Source organism: Ascaphus truei, chromosome 11 (assembly GCF_040206685.1).
Source record: "Ascaphus truei isolate aAscTru1 chromosome 11, aAscTru1.hap1, whole genome shotgun sequence".
Classification (NCBI taxonomy): domain Eukaryota; kingdom Metazoa; phylum Chordata; class Amphibia; order Anura; family Ascaphidae; genus Ascaphus; species Ascaphus truei.
Window position 1 is genome coordinate 31,767,486 of NC_134493.1, and position 17,269 is coordinate 31,784,754.

A 17,269-nucleotide genomic window follows, 5' to 3' on the forward strand; every position below is an offset into this window, starting at 1 on the left:
TGAAAAATACATTCAAGCAAATAGAATATGATTAAAAAATGATACCACAGTACAAAAATTCACAATATACAACCCGAATCTATTCCGTATGTTTTTAACTATATTTCCTAGATAGAAAAGGGTAAGTATAGAATTATGACTGTGTGATCTGTACACGTATGTAAAGCCCTTCTCGATGCCTCCTGACCCGCAGCTTAGGGCTTTACATACATGTACAGATCACACATGATTCTTGAGTGAAAAATAATAAATATAAGATGCTTCCCTGACCGGGAATGGAACCCGGGCCGCGGCGGTGAGAGCGCCGAATCCTAACCACTAGACTACCAGGGAACGTGAAACATGTGATTGGTTTATGTGTAGATTCTCCGGCAGCGTCTCAGGGATATAGTGACTCAGTGTTGAGGGAAGGGTTACATTTCCCAGAACCCTTTAACTGAAAAAGATCATTAGAGCTGTAGTGTTTTGTTATTACAAATCAGAATCTCATTCACCCTGGCCGCAGCCGCAGTCTCTGCAGCGCAGGCTTTCCTAGCTCCAAAAGTGAAGCCAGCTGCTCTGCTATTCGCAACAGAGCAACTGTGAAAAGCCCGTCCGCGCTTCACCGACTCAAGCCACTAAATAGTCTGGTTCTCTGGTTGTGCCGTCTCCTTACATAACTTCCGCTGAGCTAACATTGATGTCGGGGCGGCGACCAATCAGAGCGTGGGAAATTTCCCCAGCAGCCAATCAGAATGGGGGATCGTCTGGTTGCTGACGTCAGAGGAGGGGGCGTGCCAAGCCGGCTCAAAAAGCCGGACGAGGGGGAAATATGTATCGGCCATTGGGAAACGCGCCTACCAGCAGCATCTTCCCCCAGCCAACCCATTGCCACCCACTGGGCAGGATCCACCAGGTCTGCCAGTCCAAAAGGTGCCCTTTGTTCTCTGGACCTGGTATGTCGCCCTTCCCCGCTCACCAAATGATTTTCTCACCTCTGGACATCCTTTGTCTCCTTTGAACTCCGATGTCTATGCAGACATCCCGGCACCTATGTAGATGCCCGGGCTGACTGTATAGGCATTAATACATATCGTATAAAACATTACACACTGTTTTAATAAATGTATAACTCTTGGGAAACCTTATATATGTGGGGGAAATGGGTTTGGGACATTTGGGCTCGAAAACCAGGATTCTGGGGGACACTGTGTAGCCCCAGTGTAATTCCCCTCGCGTATCCGCAAATCACGCCTGCACATCGGGGAGAATTACGGAACTACCGGTAACTTTGTCCCCCAAACTCCTGCAGGAAAGATAACCACATTTCGACCTAAATATCCAACCTAAAACTCCCACTCCCAAAGTCTCATGTCTCTGGGAAAAGGGGAACAGGTAAACCACAAAATAGGTCAGGTTTTTCCTATACTTTACGTTGGACTTCCATAACCCACCACGTCTTTATCTACAGATGTGTTCCCGCAAATCGTACACTATTTGTGGGTAAAATATCAGTACTACCGGTATCTCCGGTCAGCAACATTTTATACAGATTTTAGCTCTAGTTACCCCCCAATATCTACCCTTAACCTCCCACTCCCAAAGTCCCAGATATTTCCTATGGGTGACTGTAAGAGACGTGTTCAGAGGTACGCAATGGAGACTGTTTTAAGGTGAAATTAAAATAAGGCTTTATTGCGCCTGTTGCTTTAAACACAGCAAACATGTAAATCAGTAAACAAAATCCGCTCCACTCTGGAGTATATATACACTTGTGATCCAGTTCTCTCTAACTGCGTTGTTAGCCCAGCGATTCACCGTAGAGACATAGAGACATTCATATACTTAGATAGACATAGATAATAGTCTTAAAAGAAAAGTCTTATCTATTAGCTGGGTTGCTGTAGGGGATGGCTTCTTTGTTCTCCTGGTGTCCACACCCGTGTGTGAGTAGGCAATGTCAGGATCCAGGTATAGAAGTATTATCCCCTGTGTCTTGTTGTCAGCTTGCAGTCTCTTTTAGCAGGCTCAAGACGTCTGTCTCCTTGTTCAGCCCAGTTGTGGACTAAGGAGTCTCACTTCCTGTCTCAGAGGCAGGCTTTTTCTAACCCCTGTAATCAGCCAGGTGGTGTTAGTTAATTGCCTACCAGCAGTTAACCACCACACTGCTGTATTAGAGGCACATTTGTGAACAGGGATAAGTCCCCTGTTACATACCTCCCCTGTTTGTGGGAAGCTCGGGCTTGCCACGAACAAAGCTCATCCTTCCACTCTCACTCGAGATCTTTCTGTGACTTGAATGAGAGTGGATGGAGGAAGAGAACCCTCAGTCCCGCTGGGATTGGAGCCCTTTCTCCAGTTTATTCGTGTCTCCTCCCGATGGTGCTTGAGATCAGCACTCCTCAGTCGCTCGAGGAGGACTTTTTCCAAGAATAGTCTTTTTACTGCATGCGTGTTCATGAGATTTCCCTTGCGTCGGGTGCTCCTCTTATTGTACGCAGACTCTATGGCAACAGTTGCAGAGTGTTTAAGAATAGCCCTTTGAGTTTTCTGCTCTTGAAGCTGTCTCTCTGCACTTTTTCCACTCAATGGAGTTGCTAGTTCACTTTCTTTGGGATTGAGTTGCAATTCCACACCCACTTCCAGAGAATGTCCCATCTTTTCAGCTTCATCAGCTAAGGATTCTTCTGGTTTTGATTCTGCACGTATGCCTTTTTTTGTTGCTTGTTCGGTGGCTGAAGGTTTAGCAAGTGCTTATTTAGGTGGTTCAGACTTTGCAATCTTGTTTTTTAGGCGAGCAGTGCTCCCAACTCTCACTGTACCCTTTTTCCTTTGGGTTTTTGTGGCTGTGGGATACTGATGCTTGGTCAGGGTCAATACTTGTCCTTGTAGTACTGTAATCTCATCCGCGAGAGATCCCTGTTTTTTGAGTGCGTCTTGCAAGTCTCTTCTCAGGGAGTTTATCTGCCCACTTTGCTTTCTCTGAGCTTGCTTCCACATTTTCATTGTATTGTGAAGCCCTGTGAATTTCTTTGCTTGGGCCACAGTTACTTGTCTCAGTTTCTGGACCTTCTTGTGCTCCCTCTTGTGTCGAGTCACCTGGGCTCTAAGCTTGGCCTCTAGCGATGCTTTGGTGATACTCAGGGTGGCCTTCAGTTTCTCATGCTGCTTTGCGGGGACATACTGGGTAATCAGACTTTCCTGCAGCCCTTTTATTTCTTTTTCAGCCTGCAGATTGTCTTCCTGCAGAATTTGCTGCTTCTCCTCAACATTCTGGAGGTGCGTACGCAGACCTTGCAGTTGGTTCTGCAGTCGGTGCTCTGCTTCAAACTTTTCCTCTTCCAAGTATACTTTTTAAATACTACACTGTCATGCACTTTTTTTTCTACATACACCGTACACACACATAAAACTGACACTATGTGCTACATACAGTCCCATATGGTCTAGCGGTTAGGATTCCTGGTTTTCACCCAGGTGGCCCGGGTTCGACTCCCGGTATGGGAAGCAGTCACTTTTACAATTTGGATTTGTTTTACTGCAAATTCCAGCGCAGCATTATACTCTGATTATGATGGGGCAACAACGGAGGAATTTAAATGCCTTGGAGAAGAGAGAAGGACCTCTGTAACCACCCTAGAAAATCGAACGCAACCCTGTTATAGAGTCCCCCGTGTGAATTCATTGTTCCACAGTGGTCCTGCCAGGAAAACCCAACAGTATACACTGCCTCGTTAGCGCAGGAAATAGCACGTCAGTCTCATAATTCTCATAAACTGAGAAAGATCATTAGAGCTGTTGTGTTTTTTATTACAAATTCAGAAGTTCATTCATATCATATCCGATTCATATCTTATTCATATCAAGTGAGCTATTAAACCACTGTGTTTATTAGGAAGGGTAATGGTACATACAAAAAATGGTACAGATAATCGCAGGAAAATAAAACGGGATAGAACATAGAAGCCTAAACTTCATGGGAGGCTCAGGTCCGCCGACAGCTTTACCCGGGGACCAGGACAGTCTGTTATATCATTATATTAATATATTATCTTTTTATTATACTATTATATCCTCATAACTGGCTTTTTATAGTATTAAATATAACATGTATAGCTTAGAGAATTATTTCTAGTAAATATCTGAAAAAAATCCTTATTTAAATAACTAGAATATGTTCATTTGAGAATTGAATTTATAAATATCTCCCCAAAAAAGCAAAGTACAATATCAAACATGATTCTTGAGTGAAAAAAAAATAAAAGATGCTTTTCTGACCGGGAATCGAACCCGGGCCGCGGCGGTGAGAGCGCCGAATCCTAACCACTAGACTACCAGGGAACGTGAAACATGTGATTGGTTTATGTGTAGATTCTCCGGAGCATCTCAGGGATATAGTGACTCAGTGTTGAGGGAAGGATTACATTTCCCAGAACCCTTTAACTGAAAAAGATCATTAGAGCTGTAGTGTTTTGTTATTACAAATTCAGAATCTCATTCACCCTGGCCGCAGCCGGTCTCTGCAGCGCAGGCTTTCCTAGCTCCAAAAGTGAAGCCAGCTGCTCTGCTATTCGCAACAGAGCAACTGTGAAAAGCCCGTCCGCGCTTCACCGACTCAAGCCACTAAATAGTCTGGTTCTCTGATTGTGCCGTCTCCTTACATAACTTCCGCTGAGCTAACTCTGCGGTTTGTGAGGAACTTTACTTGCTGCTCAAAAAGTAACTTAGTACGGTCCCGCTTATTATTGGGATATTCTGGAATCTAATACCATCTTCACAGACGCTGGACCCACAGAGGATTCCCTTCACCTGACGGACGTTATCCATATGCTACCAGGGAGAAGATGTCCCCGATTCTTGGAATTTACAGCTGATGTTGCTGTACCGGCAGTGATAGATGTTCCTTGGCTGTGGTAACACCGTGCTGCTTGTTTGACACATGCTGGAAAAGATTTTTTATTCCTCTACGTGCAATACTTACCCTTCTGAAATCTCTGCAAGAATACTTTTTAAATACTACACTGTTATGCACTTTTTTTTCTACATACACCGTACACACACATAAAACTGACACTATGTGCTACATACAGTCCCATATGGTCTAGCGGTTAGGATTCCTGGTTTTCACCCAGGTGGCCCGTGTTCGACTCCCGGTATGGGAAGTGGTTACTTTTACAATTTGTATTTGTTTTACTGTCAATTCCAGCGCATAATTACATATAATTACATTATACTCTGATTATGGTGGGGCAACAACGGAAGAATTTAAATGCCTTGGAGAAGAGAGAAGGACCTCTGTAACCACTGCGCCCCCTTAGAAAATCTCACGCAACCCTGTTATAGAGTCCCCCCCGTGTGAATTCATTGCTCCACAGTGGTCCTGCCAGGAAAACCCAACAGTACACACTGCCTCGTTAGCGCAGGAAGTAGCACGTCAGTCTCATAATTCTCATTAACTGAGAAAGATCATTAGAGCTGTTTTTTATTACAAATTCAGAAGTTCATTCATATCATATCCCATTCATATCCCATCCTAGGCTGACCATACGTACCGTTTTAAACGGGACAGTACCGTTTCTTTCATATTTCCAGACCGTCCCTTCGTTTTAATATAAATGTCAATTTTGTCCCGTGTTTGCATGCGGCCCGCCGGGTCTGTGCGACCCGCAACGTACTGCCCCACTCCACCTCCCCCCCCCCATCATCGGTAGGGAAGGAGCGCTCCAGAAGTGTAACACGCCCCCCGCGCCCACACCAGCAGTTGGACGACACATGGACGCACTAGCGCGCCCTCCCTCCCCCCCTGCTCCAGCAGGGTAACGCGCTCTAGCAGTGTGAACCCAGAACTTCGCGGGTATGCTGCTGCTAGAGTGCGCGTCTGACCTCGCAATTCTGACACCGCGCTGCTGACCTGAGGCCCGCCGCCGCTGCTTCGGCCGCCGCCCCTTCATCTGAAACCGCCGCCGCGATCAGGTAGGCATGGGGGGGGGGGTGGTTGATGATGAGGGGACTGCTGAATTGGACTGGGGTAGATCATGAAGGGGGGGGGGTCTGCTGAATGGTGCCATCCCAATGTCCCGTTTTTGTCTCAAGGAAATATGGTCAGCCTACTCTCCTCCCATGGAAACAAAGAGGAGTGAGGGGCTCGGGGGTGAACTGCACTGTAAGAGACGTGGGCAGAGGTACGCAATGGAGACCGGTTTTAAGGTGAAATTAAAATAAGGCTTTATTACCTGTTCCTTTAAACAATACCGCAAACAAAAATATACATAAAACAATAAACACCTATCCCTGTGTAAGGGCTAACTTACTTCCCCAGTCCCTCTCTGCAAGGCTGGGGGGGAAGACCCTTACCCACTTATCACCCCAAAGTCTCAGCGGTACCTTAACGCAGGTGGCCCTTCAGGTCTGTGGTGTTCGGGTAGGTGTCTGCTTGAGGGTCCAGGCATAGAAGTGTGGTCCCCTTGTGTCATTCTATCAGGACACCCCCCTCCTTTTCCTTCTGTCAGCTCCCTTGTCAGCTAAGGAATCTCCTTCCTGTTTCTCAGAGCAGGCTTTTTCTAAAAAGTCCTAATCAGCCAGGTGGCGTCAGGTTGATTGCCTGTGTGCAATTAACCAGCACACTGCTGGGTTTAGAGGCAGTTTCCCCTCAAACAGTGAAAAGTCCCTGTTACACCTTTTAACATTAAAAAATAAAGGGTCACATATACTCCGCTGTCCTGATGAAGGGTGCAGAGAGATTGCAGTGTTAAGCACATGAAGATATGATCGCAGCATTTTCATGCTTCAGGAAGGGCCTGAACTTTCCTTCTGTGCAACATCACTTAATTAATGCAAGTGTGTTACATCTGCGATTCCAGCATCGGAGGGAGCTTTATAAGACAGGGTGTCTATAAATATACACACATTATCATTATACCAGTTTCATTTGATTTATGCTTTTATTTTAGTTGATTAATTTGCAGGCTCTAGTGTTTAAACCGACCATCTGACAAGGTGTTAGTGATTTGTGGGGTGAGTTAGAGGTCTTTTATCCTATAGCTTCCTGTTGAAAAACCCTGCAACCAAGTGACAGCCCTGAGACACAGTAATGGTGCATTCACCACTATTATGTCTCTACAACTGTGGCGTAGTTACCCCACTACAGAGGTCCTGGCTTCTTGAAGGTCAAGAGCTCCTCCTCGGACACTACCCACACATACAGTACTCATTTTGGAATAAAGTTGCACGGCGCAGGCTGCAGTTCCCTTTGTTGGGGGTCCAGCCCTTCAGGTCCCATAGAGCCCCCTGGGACAACACACCTGCATCACTTCTTAGTACATAGCGGCTAAACACACTGCAGCTCCCTTTAGTGGGGGGTTCAGCCCTTAAGGTCCCATAGAGGCCCCTGGAACACCGCACGTGCGTATATATATGAACAGATCCAGTCCTCATGGCACAGCTTCCTTTGGAGAGGGGGTGGGAGGTCGTAGTCAGCGCAGCTCCTCCATCCCATGAGGATCGTGGTGTGACCAGGATGGTCCTCACAGGCAACTCTTTTCAAAGACACCACCAAGGATGGTATAACTGGAACTTTATTTGGTACAGCAAGCATTATCAGTCTTTGTTCCCCTGAAGGCAGTACCCAGGGCTTGCATCCCTTAGAACCCCTCCTCAGACACCTTACCCCCTAACAGGGTAAGGCCTCAGCCCACTCCTATCCAGGAGAAGGCGTTACTGGTGCTCCCTCCACACAGGGAGGTCAGCACAGAACTAACTTTGATCAGATTTAACCGAGACATGCTTGATTTAACCTACCCCATGTGAGTAGGCTTTTGGAAGTCTGACATATTTGGAATCTTTGCCTTTAGCACGTCTGCACTACTGTATGCTCCGGTTGCTTTTTTTCACATACCACTGAGAATACCTTGCGCTGGAAAAGCCCCGTGTTATCTATTCCATGTGATGTTGGGAAACATCTCCTGAACCAGCTGCAGCGATTTTTTTCGCTTGATTTTTCACTATTCTGCTCTTTTTTCACTATTATACATTATACATACTGTATTTAGTACTTCATTGTTTGATGCTAGGTGCTATTTTAGTTTGCGCTGTATACTTTTGTTGCGCAAATCTTTTATTTTGTAGCACTTAATGCATTAAGAGGTAGGTAAACACCTTAATACTGCAAGTTATCTCCACATCTATCTCAGGTGTATGAATGCAGCCCTGTTTCCTCTGTTATTGCTATATCTGGCTGGTTACATTCTCAGGATAGGTGCGCACACATTTCTTTTGCATGGAGTCATTATTCCATTCCAATACATTTCCCATATGAGGAAATTAAACTGAGCCCATAAAACAAGATGCAAACCCACGGCTGGCTAAGCGTGTCTCTAGCAAACCTCACCCCTAGGTCAGGGCCCTGCTTGTCCTTTTGCGGGGCTTGGTGCAGGGATTTACGCGGGGCCTCTTACCCGGTGTGACGCGGCATCTCCTCAGACGACGCAGCGTCATGTCGTCGCGGCATCACATGACATCACGGCACCATGTGGCGTCACTTTGTCATGGAAAACTCGACACTATGTGACGTCATGTTGTCATAGTAACCCCAGACGCCATTTGACGTGGCAGCGCCATGATAGCAGGACGCTGAAAGAGGAGATGCCGCCGGACAGGTAAGAGGCAGTTACAGAAGCCCCTCTGTAAGCGCGGGGCGACAGTACTGCCATCGAGCCGACCCTGCCTGGGGTCACCATGACATGTCAATCCAGGCCAGCTACACTGGTTGCTATATAAAAGCTAAATAAGGCCGAGTCCCCGCTAGCGCTGAGCGTGCGGCGCTTACTTACATATATATATGTAAGTCCCCGCTCACGCGGTGCGCTCGTGCGCACATGCTCACCCGCGATTGGCGCTTAGGTAAACAAAAAACCTATACTTACCCACGCGCTCAACTACCCGCAATGCCCCCCCCCCTTCCCTCCCGCGTACAAGCAGGACACCCTGTGCTCATGCTTGACACCCGGCGCCTGCGGGGACTTAGCCTAAGATGTAAGTAGCTGAAGATGTACATAAAGCCACACCCCATATTAAAGATACTGGCCCAATTTTACTAAGCAGTGCGAGTCCATATGACCCTTTCCGGCACCAACATCTTATGGCCCAAAGTGTTTTCTGCACCCGAGAGTTTTCCTATAGCACAGCACCCCTTAATCAATATGGTCCTCAATACATAGACATGTATTTGTAAACACATCTTGTTTGCTAACCATTTTTTTTTTTATTAACCTCTCTGCGCGATGTTCCTGTATATTATGATGTCATTTAGTTTAGAAATGTGGAACACACATTAGCCAATGTGGAAATTGTATGCAAAGTAGGAATATCTGCATTAAGAAAAATGATGAGGAAGAAATACAAGAAAACAAAGTTTCAATTTTTTAGATTTGATGGAATGATTCGAAATAGTTAAGGCTGCGCCCCGCTGGCGCTGACCGCGCTCATGCTTGAGAGCGGTGACGTCACTAACTCTCTAAGCATGAGCGCCGGGCGTCCTGCATATTTTGCAAGCCGGAGCGGGGGGGCATTGGGGGCATGTTGAGCGCATTTCAAAGTCACTTTTTTTTGTCTCAAGTGCCGAGCTTGGGAGAGCGTGCGCACACGTGCACCGCGTGAGCGGGGACGTCAACATAAAGAGTATAGGAAGTAAAAGCGGCAAGTGACGAGCGCACAGCATGCTCAGCGCCAGCAGGGACGCAGCCTAAGGCCTCATCCAGGGTGGCACTGAGCGGGCGCCCACACTCACCGCGATGAAACACATTGCGGCAATGTGTGTGTCCAGTGTAAGCAAGCGCCTGCTCGGCCCTTAGAGCAAGCAAATTTGATTTTGCTGCTCGCAAGCGCGTCACGTGAGCGGTTCGCCCAATGAGAATCGCCCGGCCGAGCAGAGGGCAGAGCGGCACACCCGCCGATGTCCTGTATGAGTTCCCTGCCTGGCCGCAACCTAAGGCCTCGTCCAGGGTGGCGCTGAGCTCACGCTCGACACATTGCGACAATGCACGTGGCCTGGGTGGGCGGGCGCGCCTGCTCGGCGCTCAGCCGCTTGCCAAGCAAACAAAATTGATTTTGCTGCTCGTAAGCGCGTCACGTGAGCGGTTCGCCCAATGAGGCCGAACCAGCTCCGTGACGTCGTGGCTGACCTAGCCGGCCAGGAATCGCCCGGCCGAGCAGGGCGCAGCGCTGGAGCGTGCCTGTTTTACTCCCCCTCCGCGCTTGCCAAACAGCGCGGACACCAGGCGCTCATGCTTGGAGCGGTGGTGACGTCACCGCTCTCCAAGCATGAGCGCGGTCAGCGGCACAGGGGACTCAGCCTAATGCAACATTGTAAATGAGACACACACACACACACACACACACACACACACACACACACACACACACACACACACACACACACACACACACACACACACACACACACACACACACACACACACACACACACACACACACACACACACACACACACACACACACACACAGTGACGTCACTGGCAGCGTACGTGCTGCTGGTGTCAACGCCTCGCGCCCCCGCCTGGAGATAATTACGTAACAGAAGCTTATATAAGGGGCTGCTGGGGCGGCCCCCCCCGCACTGTGCTCTCGGGGCGGTTACAGACATTCTCCGGCCGCGTGACGTAATAGGCCTGCTCCTGCCCTCCGCCCAGCGGGGAAGCTTCCCTGAGGTAACGGCGGCTCCGCAGTGGCCATGTCCTGTATGTGTGTCCGGCCCGCTGTACCGCGGGGGCAGAGCGGCGCCCCGGCCGTGTCCTGTATGTGTGTCCGGCCCGCTGTACCGCGGGGGCAGAGCGGCGCCCCGGCCGTGTCCTGTATGTGTGCCCGGCCCGCTTTACCGCGGGGGACATAGTTCTGCGAGGCCGGGCTGGCGGGGGCGGCTGTGACGCCTCTCCTGTCTCAGGCCCGTTTGTGTATGTTAGGCCCCACCCAGACTGCCGCATATAGAGGCCGCCTCCGTGCATCATGTTATACAGCCTCTTATATACACACACTGTATAACATGGGGATATATATATATAATTTATATCCATGTTATACAGCCTCTTATATATAATTTATATCCATGTTATACAGCCTCTTATATATCATTTATATCCATGTTATACAGGCTCTTATATATCATTTACATCCATGTTATACCGCCTTTCTATATATTTATATCCATGTTATACTAATATATTATACTGCCTTTTCATATATAATTTATATCCATGTTATAATACCTCTTTTTATATCTAACTACTTTTTAGATGAGCGTATTTTTTCTTTATCAGCTGGTGCCCGTTCTTGAGGATTCCCAGTCCGCTATTTAAATCAGTATAAATTAAATCAATTCAATAGCTCCACTTTGCAGAAAGTAGTGTCACAAGACATTATTCGTTTGCATTTTGTTGACTTGTGCCCACATTTCTGCAATCAAATGCAAAAGAATAAGGTCTTATACAGCTTAGCAAGGACGGAAGATTCAGACCTGCAGAGCATGTACAGTAGTTGTTTTTTACATATAAACTTTAGCATAGATTTAGATTTCCTTGCAGTTGTTTTCATTCTTTCAGCCAGTTAGTGTTAGTAAGAGTCAGGTGTTAGATTAACATGTCCACACCTGGGGGTGGGGGGAGATTAGAAGACACACCTTAAATACCTGTAGAGATCTGTTGAGCATTGTCCTTGAAGGGGAAGACGTATCTTGGTAATAAAAATAATTGTTATTGGAGATGTTTAAGCAAATTTGTTTATGTACGTCGTCTATAAACAACATTATGGGTGGCTTTGTAGGACAGAGCAGGTTATTGTTGCTGGGTTTTGCTGAATATACCCGAGTGAAATGCTTGCAGAGACAAAAAAAAAAAGTGTCTGTCGCGCGATGCAATGTGCGGTTCAGTCAGTGGGGGTGAACCACTCACTTGATGTCACGGGCATCCCCCCACCCGGGCAACTGCAAATTTTAGCAGTAAATAGTCTGAGCAACATGAGTGCCTAACATCACACTGCGCGCGAGCTCTCACCCTGGACGCGGCTTAAGGCTGCGCTTATAGCGACGGTGACATTGCGGTCGCTGGAAAAATCAAATTGACTTCCAGCGATCGCGACCAAGCAGTCGTGCTGTCGCGTCGCTTCTACTATAAGTGCACGTGACGGCCGCAATACATTTGTTTTGCTGCGCCATAGCCGGCACTATAAGCGCGTCCTAAGTCTTGTTCACATCACACTACATCCGACCTAGAGTAGTGGCAAATTTGAACTTTGGCAAAAAAGTTCACCCACCTAATCACACCCCTCATCTCTGCCCAAGAAGCCTGCAACGGCTGGTAATCAAATAGTTGCAGAGCTGGTACTTGATGTGCATTTTAAAGCAGCATTGCAGATATATATATATATTATAGGAGATTGTGGAGTGCTCCTGCGGACGGCTGCAAGATATCTGCAGTTAACCACAGATACATTGGACAGTGCGAGTGCAGAAATCCTTGTACTTGATATATAGTTGGTCCTTAACAATGTTCAGCCAAATTAGTTTTGGGGGGAGGGGGTGGTGTAAAGCAGGGTAATCCCCATATGAACCACCCTTAAAGAGCAATCGCAAGCACCTTTGCAAATTTATTTTTATATATTTATAATTTTTTATTTATTATTTATTTATCCCAGGATTAAAGCAGGGAGTCTCTGCAGCGGAACTCATTCAATTCAGGTCTGGGGACCCCCTGCTTCCGGAGATAGATACCTCCGTAGTAGGTGCAGGTAGCCGTTCTTGCTGAACTTTAAAGTTTAAAGCTCCCGCGTTACGTGGGCCAATAAGAAGCTGAACCTGCTGACGTCATGGCTTCAGGCCAATAGGAACCCTGGTATCCGAACAGAGCGGCTACTGGCCCCCCTTACAGAGTAAGTATCTGCAGTTGCAGGGGGTCCCCGGAGCTGAAATTAATTGGATTTAACATGAGACCCCTGCTCCCGAGTAAAATAATACAAAAAGCATAGATTGCCACGTTAATGCTTTTGTTTCCTTTAATGCTAAACCATGGACAGCTTTTTACGTTTATTTTATATTTTTTAAAGAGCTTTTCATTGTTTTCCAAACAGCAGGCTCTATCTATATCCGTCTTCCTCTTCCTTATTTAGCTGATGAGTATTTTCTTCACATAGGCCTCAGACAGTGCTGGTTATGGTAAGGGTTATGCTGAACAAGTGCCTTATTTACCCGGCTCGCTGGGTCACTGGCGCCTCAACCTTCATTGAATAAAAGAAGTAGCAGGACATCCTTTCTTTACTATGTAATGGACAAATCTTGTGTTGATTGTTTGCCATGGGAGTATGTTACTGCTCTGACTTCTGAATCGGATAATTGGCAAATTAGATGCTTTACTATTGAAAGTAGTAAATGATTTAACCCCTCAAGCTTACATTGCAGAGCAGCATGATGTGAGCTCTGGCGCTCAAAAGATTAATCTTTCCTCAACATCGTTGTTGCCACAAGGTTTTTGCAAAATGTCACAGACTTGGAAAGTGTAATCGGGCGCTCTTAGTTTTGCAAAATGTACCAGGTCCTTCTGGCTGAAAGAGACGCATCGGTTAACCCTTTCAGTGCCACCTCTGTGGTCACGGACCCAGCACTTCCTGATCACGTGACTGCTCTTCAGAGCAATCACTTCTGGGTTCCAGCGGCTGGGAAGGGGGTGACTCCTTCCCCACCCCATGTCATAAGGGTCCCGGGGCTGCACTTTTCTTGACGTACATTGTACGTCACTAGGGCACTTGAAGGGGTTAGGCAAAATTGGCACAAACCTGCACAATGTTATAATTAACATTTCTGTTGGCATAACATAGGTCTTGAAATTTTACTCAACTTCTAAATGGCCATTTAAGTAACCTGACCACTTAGGATAATGGCAAATAGTAATGTGACAATTGATGTCACGGTGTGTTCCACTCAAAGCAGCAGTTCAAGCTGCCGTTTTTTTAAATGATTTTTTTTTACCCTTTAATATGTGAATAAATATGATCCGCACAATGATAAGTAATTGGCGAAGTTGCTAATTGATCCGTTCTCATGTGATTGACCGGCAAAGATTCGGCTCGGGGGGTTCACTAAATGGCTGTCAGTGCAGCAGAAGAGAACCAAAGATGCACAGTTCTGTGGGGAAGATCATGTGACCAGGCAGTGACTAGATAAAATTGGTGCACTGCTAGAGAGAGGGCAGGGCTCAAAGGGGTGTGCCAGAGCCTGTTTCAGAAGAGGAAGGGGATGTGACATAGTAAATGGTTGCTATAGAAACAATAAATGCTTGTTACATTATAATACATTAAAAATGTCATTCGGAGTTGTTTAAAAAAACACATGTAGGATATTGCTTGGTCTGCAGCTTTAACCTGCTGTGCGGCACAAAAATAAGCTTCAAGTAATTGCCCACCCTATAGTATCTTTATTTAAATAAACATTTCTTCAATGCAGTATTTATTAAAAAAAACAAAAAAAACCCAGCAACAATGTAATTATTTAAAGCAATTTTTTAGTTTTTCGCATGGCTTCCTCCTGCACTGTTAGTTTTTCTTGCAAAATATGGCACCTATGATACATAATTTGATTATTCACTTGTTTTTGATTTATGATTTATGCCTGATCTGGTGGTTATGGCCATTCAAGTCAATGGCACTTCACGCCAGATTGGGTGGAATAACCTGCAAATTTGTAAACATTGATAATTATCCGGGTTTAAAAAAAAACAAAAAAAAACTTGTTTAAAACAAAATGTACATGTAATACAAATGTTAAGGTACACAGATAAAAAAAACTTCAGATTAAAGACTAAACCGTACAGCTAGGATTACAGAAAACTTCCTAAATTAACAATTGTAGGAAAATCATCTTGATATGAGACCATGAATTATCATTGCTTCAGGTATTGATATTTCTTCTTGGCAGAGATTTTGTGAAAAACGGAAAACAGAACTGCCCTACAGAACAGGAAGTCTATTCTAAGCCCATGTATTTAATACAAGTGTAAATAATTATAATTATGTCCAGCATAGGTCTGTGCTGTAATAGAAGGTGCTCTTTTGAGACTGTTAAATCAATTCTCCCTGTCCCCTGTTGTTTGCGAGTGTGTCTGCCTGTATAAAACTGGCATGTCCTCCCTTGCACCATATGGGTAAGTTGGATAAAGAGATGGGAAGCATGTAGATACTTGTTCCATCGCTGCCTAGTCCGGGGTGATACGGTCTTATCAGATGCAGTAAATGCCTGTCTGTGCAGGAGTGAAGACCTAGCCAGGATATGTTTTTTCTCAGAAGATGGGAATGATGAACTGATGCAATACTTTTTACATGACCTCTGAGCATAACTTTTTCAAAATGTTTTGAGATCTATTGTAATCTATTTAAAGTGAATGCGGGAGTTGGGTGTACTGCTTAAAAGTACAATCCCATATAGCTAACCAAAAATGTTTTTCTTTGGGTCCTCTGAAAAGGGAGTGTTTCATCTAGCTGTATCCCCACCCTATCCTTATCAGTGCCAATAAAGATAGGGAGAAGAGGGGGCTTAACATTGCAAACTCCTGGTAAGCACAGTGATGTCACAAAAGGGAGTAATAACTTTATTTCAGAACGTTCTTTTCTCCCAATGGGACTCAAAGTGCTTCACAATTAAAGTATAGTGTGTGTGGTAAGCAGCACATAGGAACTTTTCCAGACAGTCCCTGCCCAGATGAGCTTACAATCTGTTTTTGTTGACTAAGGCCTCGGACATGGTCAAAAAGACCGTGCTGAGCCGCGCTGAGGGGAAACATTATCCCTATCAGCGTGGCTTCAGACGGCGCTTCCGCAGGCATGCGGAGGCGTGTGTAAATGCAGGAGACAGGCAAGTTTAAATTTTGCCGCGCAGGGCCAGTCACGTGACTGCCAGAAGCCAATGGCAGTCCGTGACGTGGCGCCCTAGCCCCGCCTCTAGGCCCGCCTCCCGCCCGGCACACAAGCGCGCTCGCTGACGCTCATGCAGGGACACGAAAAATCTCCTGCTAGAGCAGGAGAGCATGAGCGTCAGTGCGGCCCAGCGCTCTTCACTACACTATGTCCCAGGCCTAAGGCACAGGGAGATAAAGTGACTTGCCCAAGGTCACAAGGTGCGGACACCAGGAATTCAACCAGGTTCCCCTGCTTCAAATGCCATAATTATTTACAGTGACTTTACTCACTCAGCCGCACCTCCAGACAGAGGATGTTAAACCCTTCACATTTCTCTGCTTTCTATGTTTAAAGTAGCTTAAATTATTGATTAAAATATCTTTGTCTGATATTGGTAGAAAGTCAACTAGATTTAGCCCCTTAACTCAATAGCATTAGTACACTTTGGTCCTAGGAGGAACTGCACCTATAAATGGGAAACCTTCCTAGCACCAAAATGAACCAGTGGCATGTTTAAGGGTGATGCCTTTTTATCCAAATGTGACACCTTGAAGTGTTTAGTTATTTGATCTTGTTGTGATCTTAAGTGATTTCCGTTTGGCAGTGCAAGCATTTCCTAGAGCCCCTCTTTTCCCTGCATCTTCACTAGCTCTCTAAGGGCAGTATGGGTTAAGGCGGGGGTGAGATTTTCTGGGGGGACATTGCTTAGAGGCCCCGTGCTCTACCCCACAACATTTAAATTAAATGCCGGGGAGAGTTTGAGGCCTCTGTAACTCTCTTACCTGCTATCAACGCAGCATCAAATGGCAACCCGATTTCATATGACTCTGCACACGGGGGGGGGGGGGGGTCTTGCAAGCAAAAGTTTGCGCACCTTTGGGTTAAGGGTAAACTAAAAACACTTAATTGGCATACACTCCCATTTAGAAGCCCCTCAAAAATCCAATTTGGAATTTATTTCCCAAATATTAAAAGCGGCACAATGTTTGCTATTAGTATGTATAGATTTGTTTAGGGAAGCCAATTAGACCAGGACTCTTCAACTAAGTTATAAAGGGGCCTGAGCAGACAAAAATTAAGCATATATAGGGCTGCAATACATTTTTAGACATTTAGGGCCTCATGCAGAGAGCAGCGCTAGCAGGTAAAGCGGCATTTTTTGGCGAAGTATAGCTTGAAAAAGGCAGGTAATGGCGAGTTTATTAAAAACCGCCATTTTTTTTTTCCTTAACAAATTTCGCCGCGTGGCTGGCGAGAACCTAAATCTTTAAAAAGGCCCTTATTCAGAAAGGCGCGATCGCCATCTAGTGGCTGTTCGCACCAATAAAATGGCGCGAAA

At 46.1% G+C, this 17,269-nt stretch overlaps 1 protein-coding gene and 4 non-coding genes across 5 annotated transcripts in view; 3 read left to right on the forward strand and 2 right to left on the reverse strand.

Annotated features, from left to right (window-relative positions):
* Window positions 1-261: 261 nt before the first annotated feature.
* TRNAE-CUC (transfer RNA glutamic acid (anticodon CUC)) lies at window positions 262-333 on the reverse strand. The gene has a single exon. It is a non-coding gene; the product is annotated as a tRNA-Glu (tRNA).
* Window positions 334-3,414: 3,081 nt separating this feature from the next.
* On the forward strand, window positions 3,415-3,486 carry TRNAE-UUC (transfer RNA glutamic acid (anticodon UUC)). Its single transcript has one exon. It is a non-coding gene; the product is annotated as a tRNA-Glu (tRNA).
* Window positions 3,487-4,248: 762 nt separating this feature from the next.
* Window positions 4,249-4,320, reverse strand: TRNAE-CUC (transfer RNA glutamic acid (anticodon CUC)). Its single transcript has one exon. It is a non-coding gene; the product is annotated as a tRNA-Glu (tRNA).
* Window positions 4,321-5,069: 749 nt separating this feature from the next.
* Window positions 5,070-5,141, forward strand: TRNAE-UUC (transfer RNA glutamic acid (anticodon UUC)). The gene has a single exon. It is a non-coding gene; the product is annotated as a tRNA-Glu (tRNA).
* A 5,438-nt stretch (window positions 5,142-10,579) lies between these two features.
* SUN1 (Sad1 and UNC84 domain containing 1) overlaps window positions 10,580-17,269 on the forward strand; it is a 44,625-nt gene continuing 37,935 nt past the window's right edge. Inside the window, exon 1 of the mRNA XM_075565495.1 lies at window positions 10,580-10,703. The gene's annotated coding sequence lies outside the window, so the exon portion shown is untranslated. The remainder of the gene's footprint in view (window positions 10,704-17,269) is intronic.